This window comes from Lactuca virosa, chromosome 6 (assembly GCF_052849685.1).
Source record: "Lactuca virosa cultivar CGN04683 chromosome 6, Lactuca_virosa_CGN04683_v6, whole genome shotgun sequence".
Classification (NCBI taxonomy): domain Eukaryota; kingdom Viridiplantae; phylum Streptophyta; class Magnoliopsida; order Asterales; family Asteraceae; genus Lactuca; species Lactuca virosa.
The window spans coordinates 9,652,562-9,669,463 of record NC_136431.1 but is presented as its reverse complement, the minus strand read 5'-3'; positions in this window follow the sequence as shown (position 1 = coordinate 9,669,463).

Genomic DNA, 16,902 nt, shown 5'->3' with positions numbered 1-16,902 from the left:
TATCCTCCATTCCACAAGATATCATATGGACATGAGATATGGATTCATAATCATTCTCTCTGTCAATGTGTTGTTTCCCGATTTCCGATTTATGACGACTGACTTCAGACTACAATTGAACACATCAACTTAGTCGAGGGTTGGCCAAGCGCTTATGGTGTCATCACTAAATCATCGAGGGGCCCACATATATCGCTTTTATCCCGTTTAGGTAAAAGGAACGGATAAACTTTGACTCATATGCCTATACTATTTACTCATCAAATCATACAAAACAATACGTTTTATAACATCAAGTTACTGATGCGTTTACGTATTATCAATGCGCAACCGACTTGTAAACAACAACTATATGTCTCTGTTTCAAGAATATAAGATATTATCGTATCACAATCACCCGTGATAAAATCCATGAAGTGATTCAAATGAGCGTGGGTTTAATCCAATACTCAAATCCTATTTCAGGAGTACTCATGAACACTGCAACAAACATTTGCTATGTCTAATCTCTTAGACAATCTACAGTCGGATTCATGACAGTCTTACCTAATTAATTATTTCCAAAGTATGATCGACTGTGGATATTTGAATAATATTATTATTCGGGAAGTAAAACATGCGAAATGAAACACAAGAATAATCGAATTAACTTTGGTCTCAAAACTTTTGAATATAAATAAAACACTTATTATTTAATCACCATATTAATTTGACTTTTTAATTGTATATTGTTTCGACTAATCAACTCAGTACTTTAATTAAAACAATAGTTATCCCATGCGCAATATGTTTATCTATGGTCATTTCTTTGTGGAATAGATCAATTGAACACATTTCCAATGATGCTCATTTCACAATTCCAAACCTTATCATAAGTGTAAGAATACCAAATTCATGCCACTATCAGAATGTGTTAGATTCTAACCTTTCATGCAGTGATCCTTTTGTAGCGTCAAGGCTCCAAAGTCACAAAGACTTTGCCAATGATATTACGAAGTATTCCACTGGAGATTGATAACAAAACAATTCCATGGAGGCGAATTCTCAAATTCACCTAGTGAAAGCGTTTTTTCACAACTGCTAACTCTTTAAAATCCACCTAGTGAAAGCGTTTTCTCACAATCATTTTCATGAAGTGGACAGAAACCTCTTGCCACTTAGATTTTATAGTGTATGTATTCCTATCCATGTGAATTTGTCATTTCCAACCACTATCATAAGATAAGGTCTATGAAAAATTCAAACTCATATGGACTGAACTTTTTCAATCTTAATTTTTTGCCATCTGGTAGCACAAGGGTCCTACCATTGCTTCCAAGTTATTGAGCAGCTCACCCCTATAGATCAATGTACTTTCCATTGATCCAGGTGCTTTACCTTATTCATTTAAATGAGAACTCATAGAACTCACAGGCATAGTCAAACTAACTGGAATAGGCACAAAAACAAAAATATGTCAATACGATAGGTTGCAAACCTCAAGTCGTGTGCTAGTGATAACAAAAAAAAATTATTCTTGATTAGTTTCTGAAACTATTCAAGACCATTAAGACTCCCACTGACCTCTTGACATATAAGAATCTCTGTAAAGAAGAATTCTTCGACAAACAAATATTCAAGAGTTACTGTGGGATCTTATCAAGATAACACTTCATCTAATTTGTCTTAGTTGGTCTTTGTTTTAACTTAAAACATCACAACTACCAATTTCAAATGTGCAAAAATAAGAAGACATTTCTATTCCACATTTTATGAGGCGTTATAAACCAACTTAGATGTGTTACTCAAGGCACAATCTTGGAGTATGACTCTAAGACTCGATTTTGGAACGAGGTATGATTCATCTTCTTGATTTAACCATTTCAACAATTCCCGATTCCTCTACTTAGCCATACAAATGTACTAATTTGTCCTTAGAGGATCAATTGTGACATGGTTCCATAATCAATAGGATGATCATAAAAAAACACGATACTAAAGTACTCTCCTTTCCTTTCTGATTGTTGAAACTTTTATATTTCTACCTAATTTGATTCTTCTTATTCGTTATGCTATACATTGAAACTTTTCAATGATTCAGAATTACACTTAATCTTGTAAGCATAACCATATTTACTAAACTTATAGTAAATCATGACGAATAGACTTTACCGTCTTTTGAGGTGGATCTGACTAGTACACATCAATGTGTACTAGATCCTTTTGTCTTTCACTTGAATCACATACATATGCGAACAAGGATGAGTCCCAATTTCCCCAAGTACCAAGATTTTCATATATCACATAATTCAAATCATATGATTCCAAGTTTCTGTCCAATTGAAACTTGGGTGATGAGAATCTTTCCTTACTTAGAAAATTACGACAATACCACAATCGATATAACTAAGAATCAAATTCATCTTCAACATTGGTATTAATATATATAAACACCAATTTTCACAAATGCCATTGCAAGGATAAAATAAGACAAAATCAAAATTTTTCTTTATTTATAAAATGTGGAAAACTTGTCCTTACAATGCAAAATGAAAACTATGTTACTAAATATTCCTAAGCAATCTATCATAACTCCTAAGCAGCAGCTCAAAAATTTGATCATCGAACCATGCGATCGAAATCCATCTCTTCGCAAACAGACTCAACTTACTCTTCCTTTAAGCTTCCTTTCTTTTCTTCGATCCTACAAAACATAAAAATGCAATCTTATCACATCATGTATTAAGAGTCTATAAATTAGGAATCTAATAGAATTAGATAGTGAACTTACCTGAAGTAGAGTCATACATTTTGAATTTACCATCCTTGCGATCCTTCGGGTAGACATGACAGCTTCGCATCCAATGCCCCTTCTCTTGGCAATAGAAATATGTCGACTCTTTGGGAATGACACATGGGACTATCTCAGAATTTGCCTTTCTCTTATGATCAAACTTTTCGACCATGACCGATTTCTTTCCCTTCGGAGGAGAAACCATTTCTGGACAATCACCTTTGCCGTAACTAATATCCATGGAAATTTTGGAGATTGATCCTTCAAAATCTTTTGCTTGACCAGTGCTCTTCAGCATTTCTGCTTCAGCAGCAATAAGCAATTCTGTTAGATCAATAAGGGTCACGTCGTGATCTATCATGTGGTAGTCCTTAACAAACTGACCATATGAATCGGGAAGTGACTGAAGAACCAAGTTACCAGCCATCTCCTCTGGGAAAACGACACCCAACATCCCTAGTTTGTCAATGTGTAGCTTCATGTTTAGAACATGTGCACACACAGAACTTCCATCTCGATGTTTACATGCCAATACGGATTTAGTGACCTTGACATTTTCAAGTGTTTGAGAACGTGGGTCAGGGAGAATCACTGGAGGAGGTGGAGGAAGTGATTAATGATTTCCAGTTCCACCATTGCACGAAGAAGGGATTAATCTTTCACCTCGATCGACACATGGAAAATCATCTTCATGAGGAAAGCTTTTTCCAAAGGGATAAGGAAGACCACAGTTGTCAGAACTAGACATCTACAATGGGAGAAATTCAAGTTAGTTGATTTAATCCTTAATATAACACTCAAATGAAATATCAAGGCTAGGACCCAACACAATAATTTACAATTCAGAAGAGGGATGTCGTAATCCAATTGCAAATTATTTGAACATAGGTACATGGCGATTTACAAATTCCACCACGAAAACAAAATTTTAGATGAAACTCCTAGATCTTTTGAGATTCATTGAACTTTTCAATGGCATGTTTAATCTCGATTATGCCCTTCAAGTTTGTGAATGAGATACCGATGATCACAAACAAGGTGTGAATAACCATGCAAATTAGCTTGGTACTCTCGAAGTCATCTATCACGTAATCAATGTGACGGTTAACCACACAAGCTCCATTGATCTATGATAACCTACGAGATACCCATTGCCATCCTTTATTAGTCCCATATTAGTGTGCCGGTTAACCACACACGCTCCACTAACAACCCTCCACTGGTCAAGGGTGTGGTGGGTAAGAGTGGATACCCAATGGTGGTCATTTTACAGGCCGCTTCCATAAACACCCCTTATAGACCAGGTTCGTGAATGAGGCCTACTAACGGTAAGACTGACTTTTTACTTATACATATATAATATATTAGACTTTAATTTTATATTGTATAAGGGTGTATTTTATACATTTAAAATACTAAGGTCTAATATTTTAATAAATTAGACTTTTAATTTAATTAAACTTAAACCTATCTATGGACTTATTAATTATCCTTTAGCTAAAACACTTAATCAATTAACAAAATCCATGAGGGTGTATTTTTAAACTTTTAAAAAACACTAGGGTTTTAGAATTTAATATTTCAAAATTAAAACCTTTTAATCAAATTTTAATTTCCAAAACTTTAGGGCAAATTTTTAAACTTTTCAAAAAAGTCTCTAAATCAAATTTATAACAATTAAATTAATCATATAACTTTACCTTTATCAAAAATTTGACCGAATCCTTTAATATGGTAAGATAATTCAAATCAAAATCTACAAATAATTAATTTATCACATAGTCTTGTAATTATCTTAATTTTTGACAATTATCTTTCAATTAGATGAGGATATTCATTACCATATCATAAAACACGTTTTTGATTAGTTAAAACAACTTATGGTAACCATCCTTATCTAATTTAAGCCAAGAATCCAGAAATTTTCCATCAGACCCGATACCACATCGTGGCAGGCTTCGCCACGTCGTCGTCATCAGGTAGAACAAAAAACAAAATTTTTTTCCAGCTTTGAAAACATTACAATTGCATCATATAACAGAAAAAACACCCTAGGCTCTGACACAACTGATGGGTTTTGAGCACTACAACATTCCTATGGTGTACATGCAACCCTAATGTTGTGGATCTAGGTTTTTCTCAAGTTATACATGCATGTAATCATCCAAAGCATAAACCCTAAGATTAGCATACATAATTTCGAAAATTAATAACTAAAACCAAGTTGGATGAATACATTTTCCTTGTAGCTAGTTAATCTAGACCTTCAAGAGATTAGTGCCTCAATTGTTGCACCTCTAATGAGTCACAAACACCAAATAGCAATGAAGAATATGAGAGAGAGGTTAAAGAGGATCAAAATTGGCTAGGGTTTCTATGAAGCATTCATTGGCCGATTTCTATGAGCCAGGGGGTTCCATATATAGCTGAGCTCCTTTGGGTTATCTACTTGGAATCCCAAAATCCCTTGCTTAGGACTTAAGCAACCTATGGATCCCTTTATGGAAGCCTGAGACAAAATTCTATGGGCTCCCCATAGATTTTCGTCCATCCTATGCCAATAGGATCCATTAGCCTAAACTACAACTATTTACTGATTTTCATAAGCAGTCCCCGTTGATTTAATCAGTCTCTTTTGATCACAAAATTAATTCCAAATAAATTTATGATCAATACTAATTAAATAATATGATTTCACAATTAATATATGATTCTTATAATATATTAATAAATCACAATTAACCTCTTTCTCCATAGTTCATCCTATCAAATTTCTATGGTGAAGGCAACCCAAAAGGACCATGCTACTATCAGGTCAAGTACATACCAATTATAGTTATGGGCTTAGACACCTAATCCAACAAAAGATCGTTCCACAAACCATGACACTTCTCTTTTCATACATGGCCACCAATAATCATGCTTCAAGTTGAGATACATCTTGGTGGCTCCCGCGTGAATAGAAAATCTCGATTTGTGGGCCTCCTCCACCAAAATCCGTCGGGCCCCGCCCACATATGGTACCCATACCTGCCCATGAAGAGTCAAAAGCCCTCGACTGTCAATATCAAATGCCGAAATTTGACCGATCACCCGCTCACTTTTCCGGTTTTCCTCTTTTATGGCCTACATTCTGCACACATCCCAGATCGGGGTATTTTCCGCTCTCGGGCTTAAGGCATCGGCCACCACATTGGCCTTGCCCGGATGGTACAAGATCTTGTACTCATAGTCTTTCACTACATCTAACCACATTCTTTGCCTCATATTCAAGTTAGGCTGATCCATAAGGTATCTCAGACTCTTATAGTCCTTGTAGATGGTACACCGAACACCATAGAGATAGTGGCGCCAAATATTGAGGGCGAAAACCACCGCCCTCAACCCCAGATCTTGAGTGGGATATCTCACTTCGTGAGGCTTCAGCTGCCTAGAAGCGTAATCTTGATGGGTTTTAGTATACTACAACATCCTATGGTGCACATACAACCGTAAATATCTTGGATCTATGTTTTCACTAATTATACATGCAAATGGATTCCAGGGCATTAAACCTATAACTAGCATGCAATTTAACATAAATAATACAAGATGCTAGTTAGGATGACATACCTCTTTGTTGTAGCTTGATTCCATGGAGCTTAAGAGCCGAGTGCCCCAAGTGTGACACCTCAAATGGTTCACACAACACCAACAACAACTTGGAATAACTTGAGAGAAAAGTCCTTATGCTCAAAATCAGCTAGCCCTCTCATATGAACCCTTAGGCCGATTTCTTGAGCTATGGGGTCTTTATATATTGTGGCTATTAGGGTTACACCATGTAACTCATGTATTTCCATATTCTTCATGCTCCATGGGTTAAAACCTCCATGGAGTATCCATGGGTTACTCCATGGGTTTAGCCCAACATGAAGAACTATGGATCATAAGCCCACATATAAAAGAATAAATGATTTACACAATCAATCCCCATATATTTAATTAGTGTCTTTTGATCACAGAATTAATTCCAAATTAATTCTTGATCAATACTAATTAAATAATATGAATTCATATTAATATATTAGAACTTATAATATATTAATAAATCATATATATCCTTTTTTTTCTCACAAAAGTCTATCCAAATCGTTCTGATGCCATGCAACCCAAATGGACCATGCCAAGTCGGGTCGAATACATACCAATAATAGTTATGGGCTTAGACATCTAATCCAACAGTCTCCCACTTGGATAAGTCTAAAACTATTATTGCGTATGACTCCAAGATCCCGACTAGCAATCGTAGCTCTTAAAAGCCGCTGTCGAACTCTGAACAAATCAATGACGCGTCCATTAGATAAGGGATCATATATTCCTCCATTCTAGATATCATATGGACTATGACATGGATTAGAATCATTCTCTCTGTCCATCTGTTGTTTTTTGATTTTTGATTTATGACGACCGACTAATTGAACAAATCAAATCAGTCCAGGCCCGGCCGAGCACTTACGTTTGTCATCACTAAATCATCGAGGGGCCCACAGATATCGCTTTTATCCCTCCAAGGGAAAAAGGAATGGATAAACTTTGACTCATATGCTTGCTCTACTACTTGTTGAATCATACACAAAGGCACGTTTTATAACATCGAGTTACCAATGCATTTTCGTACAATCAATGAATAACCAACTCATAGTCAACAACTCATATCTCTAGGTTTGAAGAATATAAGATATTATCGTCTCATGATCACTCGTGATAAAATCCATGAAGTGATTCTAACAAGCGTGGGTTTAATCCAATACTCAGAACTTATGAGCACTCATGAATGTTGTAGCAACTCTTACTATGTCCAACACCTTAGACATCTACAAGCCAACTTCATGACAGTCTTGATTCATACCTACTTCCAACATATGACCGACTGTGGAGAATTTGAATAACCCAGTTATTCGGGAAGTCAAAACATGCAAAGTGAAATACAAGAGTAATACTAATCCAATATGGCCCCAAGCACCTTAGAGAGTAAATAGAACACCTTTTATTTAAACACCATATTGATTACTCATTATTCATTGTATAATGTTTCGAATTTATCAACTTAATACTTGAATCAAAACAATAGTTATGCCATGCTCTAAGCATGCACACTATGTTTGTCCAAACAATAGTTATGCCATACTCCAAGTATGCACATTATGTTTGTCTATGATCCTTACTTTGTGAAATAGACCAATTGACCATGATTCCAATTATTCTCATTTCACAATCCCAAATCCTCACGGTAAATGTAAGAATTCCAAATTTCTGCCACTTACCAAAATCTGTTAGATTCTAAACTTATATGCACTGATCCTCTTGTAATGATTATGCACAGAGTCACAAAGACTTGTCAACATACATTACAGAGTATTCCAATGGAGATCAATTCCATGGAAACGAAGTCTCAAATTCAAAGTACATTCCTTTGAACATCCTTCTTGCATTAAGTTTTCTAATCTTACACAGAATTAATGAATAACTTCCACCTATGGAAATATTTCCACATTCCCATTTTGACTATCACTTCTGAAAAAGAGTTGCCTCCTTTCAGAATATGTCAATATGGTCTTTCCAAAATTAACACTATACTTCCAATTGTCCATGAGCAACCAATCTTTGGTAAACCTCAGATTGTCCTTGACAATTGCTTAATCATTTTAGTCATATCCAGTTCTAGTACTTTTCCCCTCTTAATGCCGTAGGCATTTGGAAAAACTTAGAACAGATGAATATTACAGCACATGTAATCGATCCTATATCCGAAGCATATGGGACACGATTCATGATGTCTTACATTAAGACACGATACTATACCATTCTTTTGCTGTAATATTTCTATTTCTATTTGCCATGTTCTCATAATTCTGATTATGAGAAGGGATGCCGTTCTAAATCTCACAATCTAAGCTTTTAGAATTGAAATGATGTATAATTTCCTCTCCCTTAATTATAGCAAAACAACTTTTTCAACCCCTGCAAAGCACATTTTGCAAATTGTAACTTTTGTTCTCTATAATTAACATTGCTAACTCGCAACACCTAACATAACAATCATGCTCCCACTAACATGATAATTATTAGCATAACACTTATGCTCCCACTAACTTTGACATGTATCCAGAAATCAGCTGGACTTCTAGAAATCAATACTTTATTGAATTTCTTACCAAAGTTCAGATTTCTGATACGAGATTCTTTGATAAAACTTTATCAAAATCATACACCTTTCCTTAGATAGCTTACATGTGTGTCTAAACTATTTTAGAACTATGAAAAGGGATGTCGTAATCATAGTCTCAATTGTTTAGACCTTTTCCATTTCGCATAAGTCCATGTTAGTGTGCCGGTTAACCACACACACTCCACTAACGACTTTGAGAATGCAAATATCACAATTGCTATCTACTTAAAATCTACTAGTGAAAGCGTTTCCTCACCATCATTTTCATGAATCGAAGAGAAACCTTATGACACTTAGATTTTATGGTGTATGTGTTCCTATCCATGTGAATTTGTTAAAACCATAATCACAAGACAAGGTTAGTGACAAATCCAAACTCATATGGATTGAACTTGTGCAATCTTCACTTCTTGCCACTTGGCAGCACAAGGCCTACCATTGCTTCCAAGTATCTATGCAAACAACTGAGAACCCATAGAACTCACATGTATAGACAACTTTAACTGGAATGGGCACAGAAACAAGAATATGTCAACACGATAGGTTACAAACCTCAAGTCGTGTGCTAGTGATAAACTACAGGTTTTATTCTTGATTAGTTCTTGAAACTTTTTCAAGATCTTTAAGACTCCCACTGGCCTCTTGCCATATAAGATTCTCTTGTCAATAACCATTCTTTGACAAAGCAAATATTGAAGAGTTAGTGCGGATTCTTATCAAGACAAACACTTCACACTATTGGTCTTAGTTGGTCTTTGTCTTATCCAAGACATCTCAACTTACCAACTTCAAATGTTCAAGAGTAAGAAAACATTTTACTCTACATTTGACAAGTGTTATAAACCTTCTTAACATTATGTCACTCAAGGCTCGATCTTGGAGTGTTACTCTAAGACTCAATTTTGGAACGAAGTATGATTCATATTTTGATTTAACCATTTCAACAATTCACGATTCCTCTTCTTAGTCAAACAAATGCGCTAAGATGTCCTTAGAGGATAATTGTGAAATGGTTTTTCTCTAATCTTTAAGATGATCATAAACTTGATACTGAAGTACTCTCCCATCTTTTCAGATTGGAGAAACTTTTATCTTTCTGCCTAATTTGATTCTTCTCATTCGTCCTGCAATACATTGAAACTTTTCCAATGTTTCAGAATTATACTTAAACTTGTAAGTATAACCATTTTCACTAAACCTTAGTAAATCATGACAAATAATCTTATCGTTCTCTGTGGTGGTCCTGACCAGCGCACACGCAAGTGTACTTGATCCCTAATCCTTCACTTGACTCACATATACATGTGAGCAAGGAATTAGTGTTAATTTCCCAAAGATGAAAATTCTCATTCATCATAAAATTCAAGTTGCGCGATTCCAAGTTTCTATCCAACTGAAACTTGGGTAATGGGAATCTTTCCTTATTTCGTAAATTATGAAACTTCCATAAACGAAAGAACCAAATCCATTTTCCAATATTGCTATCAATGGAATCATATAAACAACAATTTTTCACAAATGCCATTGTAAGGATATTTAAAATAAATAAAATCAAAACTCTTCCTTTTATTTTAAAACTAGCAGAAAAACTTATCCTTACAATGTAAATGCATATGAAAACTATGTTGTTATCTATTCCTAAGCAATCTATCATAACTCTTAAGAAACAACTCAAAATTCTGATCACCGAACCATGCGATCGAAATCCATCTTCGCGATCAGAATCAGCATATTCTTCCTTTAAGCTTCCTTTCATTTCTTCGATTCTACAAAACATCAAGATGCGACCTAGTCACATCATGTAATAAGAATTTCCAAATAGGAACTTAATAGAGTTATATAGTGGACTTTACCTGAAGCATAGTCAAATTTTTGACTTTTACCATCCTAGTGAACTTCCAAGTAAATAAGGCAGCTTCGCAACCAATACCCCTTCTTTTGGCAATAGAAACATATGATCTCTTTAGTAATGGTACATGAGACTATCTCAGACTTAGCCTTTCTCTTTACCATTTGGTCAACCGGGTTGACTATGGACGATCCCTTTCCATTGGGAAGAGAAATCTTTTCTGGATTTCAAATGTCACCATTGTCAATTTCCATGGAAGTTTTGGAAGTCGATCTTCCAATCAAATTTGCTTTACCCGTGCTCCAAATCATTGCTGGTTTAGCAGCATCAAGCAAAAAGGTAAGATCATTAAGGGTCATGTCATGGTCTGTCATGTAGTAGCCCTAAAGGAACTCACTATGTGACTTAGCAAGTGATAGAAGAACCTAGTCAACAACCAACTTCCTCAAAACCTTGACACCCAACTCTCCCGGCTTGTCAATATGTGACTTTATCTCCAAGATGTGAGCACACATAGACTTTGCTTGCCAATAGGGCTTGAGTGACCTTGAACTTTTCAAGAACTTGTGGGTTTGGGAGAATAATTGGAGGAGGTGGAAGAAACGAGGTATGATCTCCATGATCCAATCGCAGGACATCATCTTCATTAGGGAAGCTTCTTCCAAGGGATTTGGGAAGATCATAGTTGTCTGAACCACACATCTAAAATGGGAGATATTCAAGTTAGTTGATTTAAGTCCTTAATATAACAACCAATATGAAATATTAAGGCTAGGACCCAACACAATACTTTTATAACTTGGAAGAGGGATGCCGTAATCCAAGCTATAAAATATTTGAAGGTAGGCGAATGACGATTCACCAATTTCCACCATGAAAAACGAAATAGGTATTAGGTTTTAATTGGTTTGAAACTCCTAGATCTTTTGAGATTCATTGAACTATTCAATGGCATGTTTAAATCTCGATTGTGCCCTCTCAAGTTTGTGACTGGGATGCTGAGGATCACAAACAAGGTGTGAATAACCATGCAAATATACTTGGTACTCTTAATTTTATCACCTAATCGATGTGCCGGTTAACCACACACGCTCCACCGATCTATGATAAACCTTAAGCCACCCTTTGCCAACCTTTTTAAATCCAAGTTAGTGTGCCGGTTAACCACACACGCTCCACTAACGACTTAAGCAAAGTGCAAAGTGTAATTTCATGGGTTAGCACCAAATTCACATTTTCCTAAGTAACTACGATTGGGAATTTATAAGTGTTTAGTTACTTAGTATTTATCATTATACTTTTAATGAAGGGAGAATTATAGTCCTGTCAAACCCGTTCGGCTAACGACCCTCCACCAGTCAAGGAAACGGTGGGTGAGAGCGGACACCCATTAAACTGCCATTTTATAGGCAGTAACCTTATACCCCCTTATAGACCGGCTTCGTGAATGAGGCCTACTAACGGTAAGACTGACTTTGTTCTTATACATATATATAACTATTAACTATTAATATTATAATAGTATAAGGGTTGAATTTTAACTTTCAAAATTCTAAGGGTTTAACTTGGAATTAAAGTATTCATGAGGAGAACTTTATAAATTCCAAACCTTCAGGGCAAGTTTTGAACAATTCAAAAAACTTTTCAATTCCATAACTTATGAGTTTAAAGTAGTTTTAATGAAAAACTCTTCAAGTTCCATAACTTAAGGACAAGTTATGGAAGACTTTAAAGCATTTAAAAAATGAGACTCTTCATTTTTATAATTTATGGAAATCTTATGAGTTTTAAAAAATCATAAATGTGAATTTTCATATAACTTGAGGACAAGTTACAAAAACACATATTATGAACAACATTTAGATCAATTTGGATTGAAAACAAATTATCACATATTTTTTCTATTTACCTAAACAACTCATAAGAACAAGATAATTCAAATCAAACAATTTTCATGTAATTAGCCTAACCATTAAAGTAATACAAAACATGAATCTATTGACAATTATCTATTGAATTGGATTAGAATGAACATTACCACATCAAAAACGGGTTTATAGGTTCAAAAACAGCTTAGGGTAATGATTCTAGTCCAATTCCAGCCTTAAAACTCGAAGATATGCTGTCAGGGGCTCCAACTCGCCGAGTGTAAGAACAAACTCGACGAGTTGTATGAGTTTGTACATGGACTCGTCGAGTCCCTCAATGAACTCGTCGAGTCCCTTGTCCAGACAGCAAAAAACTTCGATTTTTCAGCCATTTCAGCAAGTATAACATGAACACAAGCCTTGGCTCTGATACCACTGATGGGTTTTAGTATACTACAACATCCTATGGTGCACATACAACCCTAAATACCTTGGATCTATGTTTTCACTAATTATACATGCAAATGGATTCCAAGGCATTAAACATATAACTAGCATGCAATTTAACATAAATAATACAAGATGCTAGTTAGGATAACATACCTCTTTTTTGTAGCTTGATTCCATGGAGCTTAAGAGCCGAGTGCCCTAAGTGTGACACCTCAAATGGTTCACACAACACCAACAGCCACTTGGAATAACTTGAGAGAAAAGTCCTTATGCTCAAAATCGGCTAGCCCTCTCATATGAACCCTTAGGCCGATTTCATGAGCTAAGGGGTCTTTATATATTGTGGCTATTAGGGTTACACCATGTAAATCATGTCTTTCCATATTCTTCATGCTCCATGGGTTATGTCACACCCCCAAACCAAGGATGGCGGAAACGTCCGGGGGTGGAGGACTTCATGTATAGTATCACAACAACGAGTATAATAGTGCTCAAAGTAAATACAACCATCATAAATATAATTGAAAAAGTTACACCAAAGCATATGTTTACATGATTCAAATCAATTACATTATGATGACAAAATGTACTGTTTGACGATTTATCGTCCCATCCTCAAAATGCTGTTGGTTTTCCTGTTTCACTGATTTCCTGAGAATACAAGTAGTTTTGAAAAAGTGTCAACAATTAAGTTGGTGAGTTCATACGAGTTTTGTTTGAGGAAGAAACCGTTTTCCTTGTAAAAGCGACAGAGTATGATTTCCAGAAAATCCAATATTTTCTTAGTTAAGTGTGGAATGAATGCTCATATGTTATGCGATAATGAACCCTAGAAGGACCCATAGATTCCTTCTATAATCGCCCAATGTATATAAGTTATATAAAATTTAAGTTAAATAAACCGTCGAATATAATGGGTCTGCCCTAGGTCCACAACCAAACAAGGAACAGGAAGTAAGGCGGGCCCACCAATTCTAAGTCGATTATGACTAGATTCTTATATAACTCTAGCATATACACTTAGCAATTATAGCTGAAGTCTAACAATTCTAGATGAAATATAGTTTTTAACAGAGATATGATTCCAAAGAAAATCCTATATTTTCCTTATAAGAGTTATGTGGTCCTAAATCCCAGGACCGAAAATAAACAAGTATTTTCCATACTTAAAGATATAAAAGTGGTTTTAAATCGGCATAAAACCCTTTTTAAAGTTAGGTAATCCTAAATCCCAGGACCGAAAATAACCAAGTATTTTACCATACTTAAAGTAATTCTTGCAAGTTTAAATCGGCATAAACTCGTTTAGTTTAGAAGTGAAACCCCTTTTCAAAGTAGAAGTTTCCATGTAAACTTAAAAGATTGTTAACTACCTATGTGAGTCGCTATAACCATACTATGACGAGAAATAACCTGCACAACGTTTTTCAGACGTTAAGATACTAGGACTCTTGTCACCCGTAGACCTGCAGGTCCCACTGTAGCTAGCAGCAAGGTGTGGGGTGTCAAACCCAATATAGATCTATACACAATTATCACGCTCTCCCTACAAGAGACTCTGGTTATAACTTACAGGAATTAGGATCCCGTACTCGAACGTACGGGGAGAGAATTGCCTCACAACCTAAGTTAACTAGTTTACACATAGTTTGATATTAAAACCTCTTCCGTGAAGGAAGTAAAATCACCTTTTCTGGATAAATTAGTGATATGAAATCCTTAATTATTACTATTATAGTTTATTACGTAAGATATGAAAAACTCATTTGTTTTGAGAGTAAAACCTTTTTCATGTAGTAAAAATCCATAAACTATACTTATTGAAGTTTATTATATGTATTCGAAATGAATGAGTAAACCTTATCATGAATGACTAAATTTCAGTTTATGATGATAAACTAACAAGAAAATACATTCAATATTTAGAACTTATTGTTATACACTTTGCTCAACATAATACAAAGTGTTATGAAAGTTATAAGCTGTTAACAACTTTTTAACCGTTCTGCACTGTTTTAGAAAAATCATAGAAAAATCATACGAAGTCGAAAACTGAATCCGTAAATTCTGAGAGTTCATAAAATGTGTCTAGTTTGTTCATAATTTTTATTATGATTTTTGGAAGCCTTTAACTTGTGTTAAAATGTTCATATTCACAGACTGATCCGAATTCGTTTTTGAAATGATAGGCAGGTTTGTAAAAATCACCATAATTTGTAGAAAAATCGTATGGAGATGTGCAAGTAGTCATTTTAAAGATATGAACCTGAACTATTTTCATATTATACAGTTTTGAAAGATATTAAGTTTAAGTTAGTCAAAACAGTCCATGAATAAGACTCAACTTTTCTGATGAAAGCTGTTGTTTGAGTTTAGTTAAGTTTTTGGTATTTTAACTTGTATTCCCCCCTGAAAACTGAAGAAAACATGAAAATGTAGGGGTATGAACTCACCTTGAGTGATTTCAGTAGATGGATGATGGAGAAAAGAAGTGCTCAACTCAAGAACACTTGGGAGATGCTTGAAGATTTGAAGATCTAACACAAATATGACGATATTTGTGTAAGCAATCCATAATTTGGATGAAAGATAGTAGAATATGTAAGTGTAGGAGGAAGATACTTACCAAATGTAAAAGGAAAGCTTGGAAACAAGCCTTGAATCTCGAAATCTAGAGAGAGGAAGTGAGAGAGAATGAAATTGTCACTTGGTGGAAAATGGAGTAATGTGAGGAGAGAGGAGAGTTTTCCAGCTCTTGACCAAGTGTGTGGCTGAAAAATGGTGGGAAAAGTACTATGGAATGACTGGGTATGGTGGAAGAACAAGGGGTTGTACTATGGAGGTATGGGGAGGTTGCTTGTGTCCTTGTCCAAAGGATAAGTCAACACTCCACCTAAATATCTCACCAAATAGATTTTATTCTTAGGCAATGATTTTCCCCAAAATATAGTTAAAATATGAATATTTGGGGTTTATTATGTTAAAATACGAGTTTTGGTGAAAATCCCGCGTTAAAATCACGAAAAACGGGCTTAAAATGGAGTCGTGGTCGAAAACTGGGCAAAATGCGAAATTCCGAAATTCAGGCCGAGGATGCGAAGGTTCGGCTCCTTAGGAGCTTAGAACCGAAGGTGAGGCTCGGTTGTGCATGGGAACCGAGAGTAGAAGAGGAACCGAGAGTGGAGGGGTTCGGCTGCGTAGGCTCGCTCCTCAGACAGAAGGTGGAAAGTCTTCTCGGACCGAAGGTAGGAAGGGAGAGTGTCGGTTCGGAATTGTCAGAGGACTGAAATAGACCGAACGCTCGGTCCATTTCGGTTGAGAGGGTTTCGGTTCTTAGGAGGTTCGGTTCTAAGAGGTTCGGCTCCTAAGAGGAGTTTCGGTTCCTAAGAGGGGTTTCGGCTCCTTAAGGCTGTTTTTCGCGTAGACTTCCGTTTTCGAGCGGTTTTCGACTAATTTAAGGGCCAGGATGCCTCGAGTGATTATAAGGAGTTGAGAGAGATTTTGAGAGAGATTTGGGAGAGATTTGACATACTTGGAGATATTTGACATACAGAGAGAGATTTAGGAGAGATTTCACATTCTTGGAGAGATTTCTCATACAGAGAGAGATTTGGGAGAGATTTCACATTCTTGGAGAGATTTCTCATACAGAGAGAGATTTGGGAGGGATTTCACATTCTTGGAGAGATTTCTCATACAGAGAGAGATTTGGTATAGATTTCACATTCTTGGAGAGATTTCTCATACATAG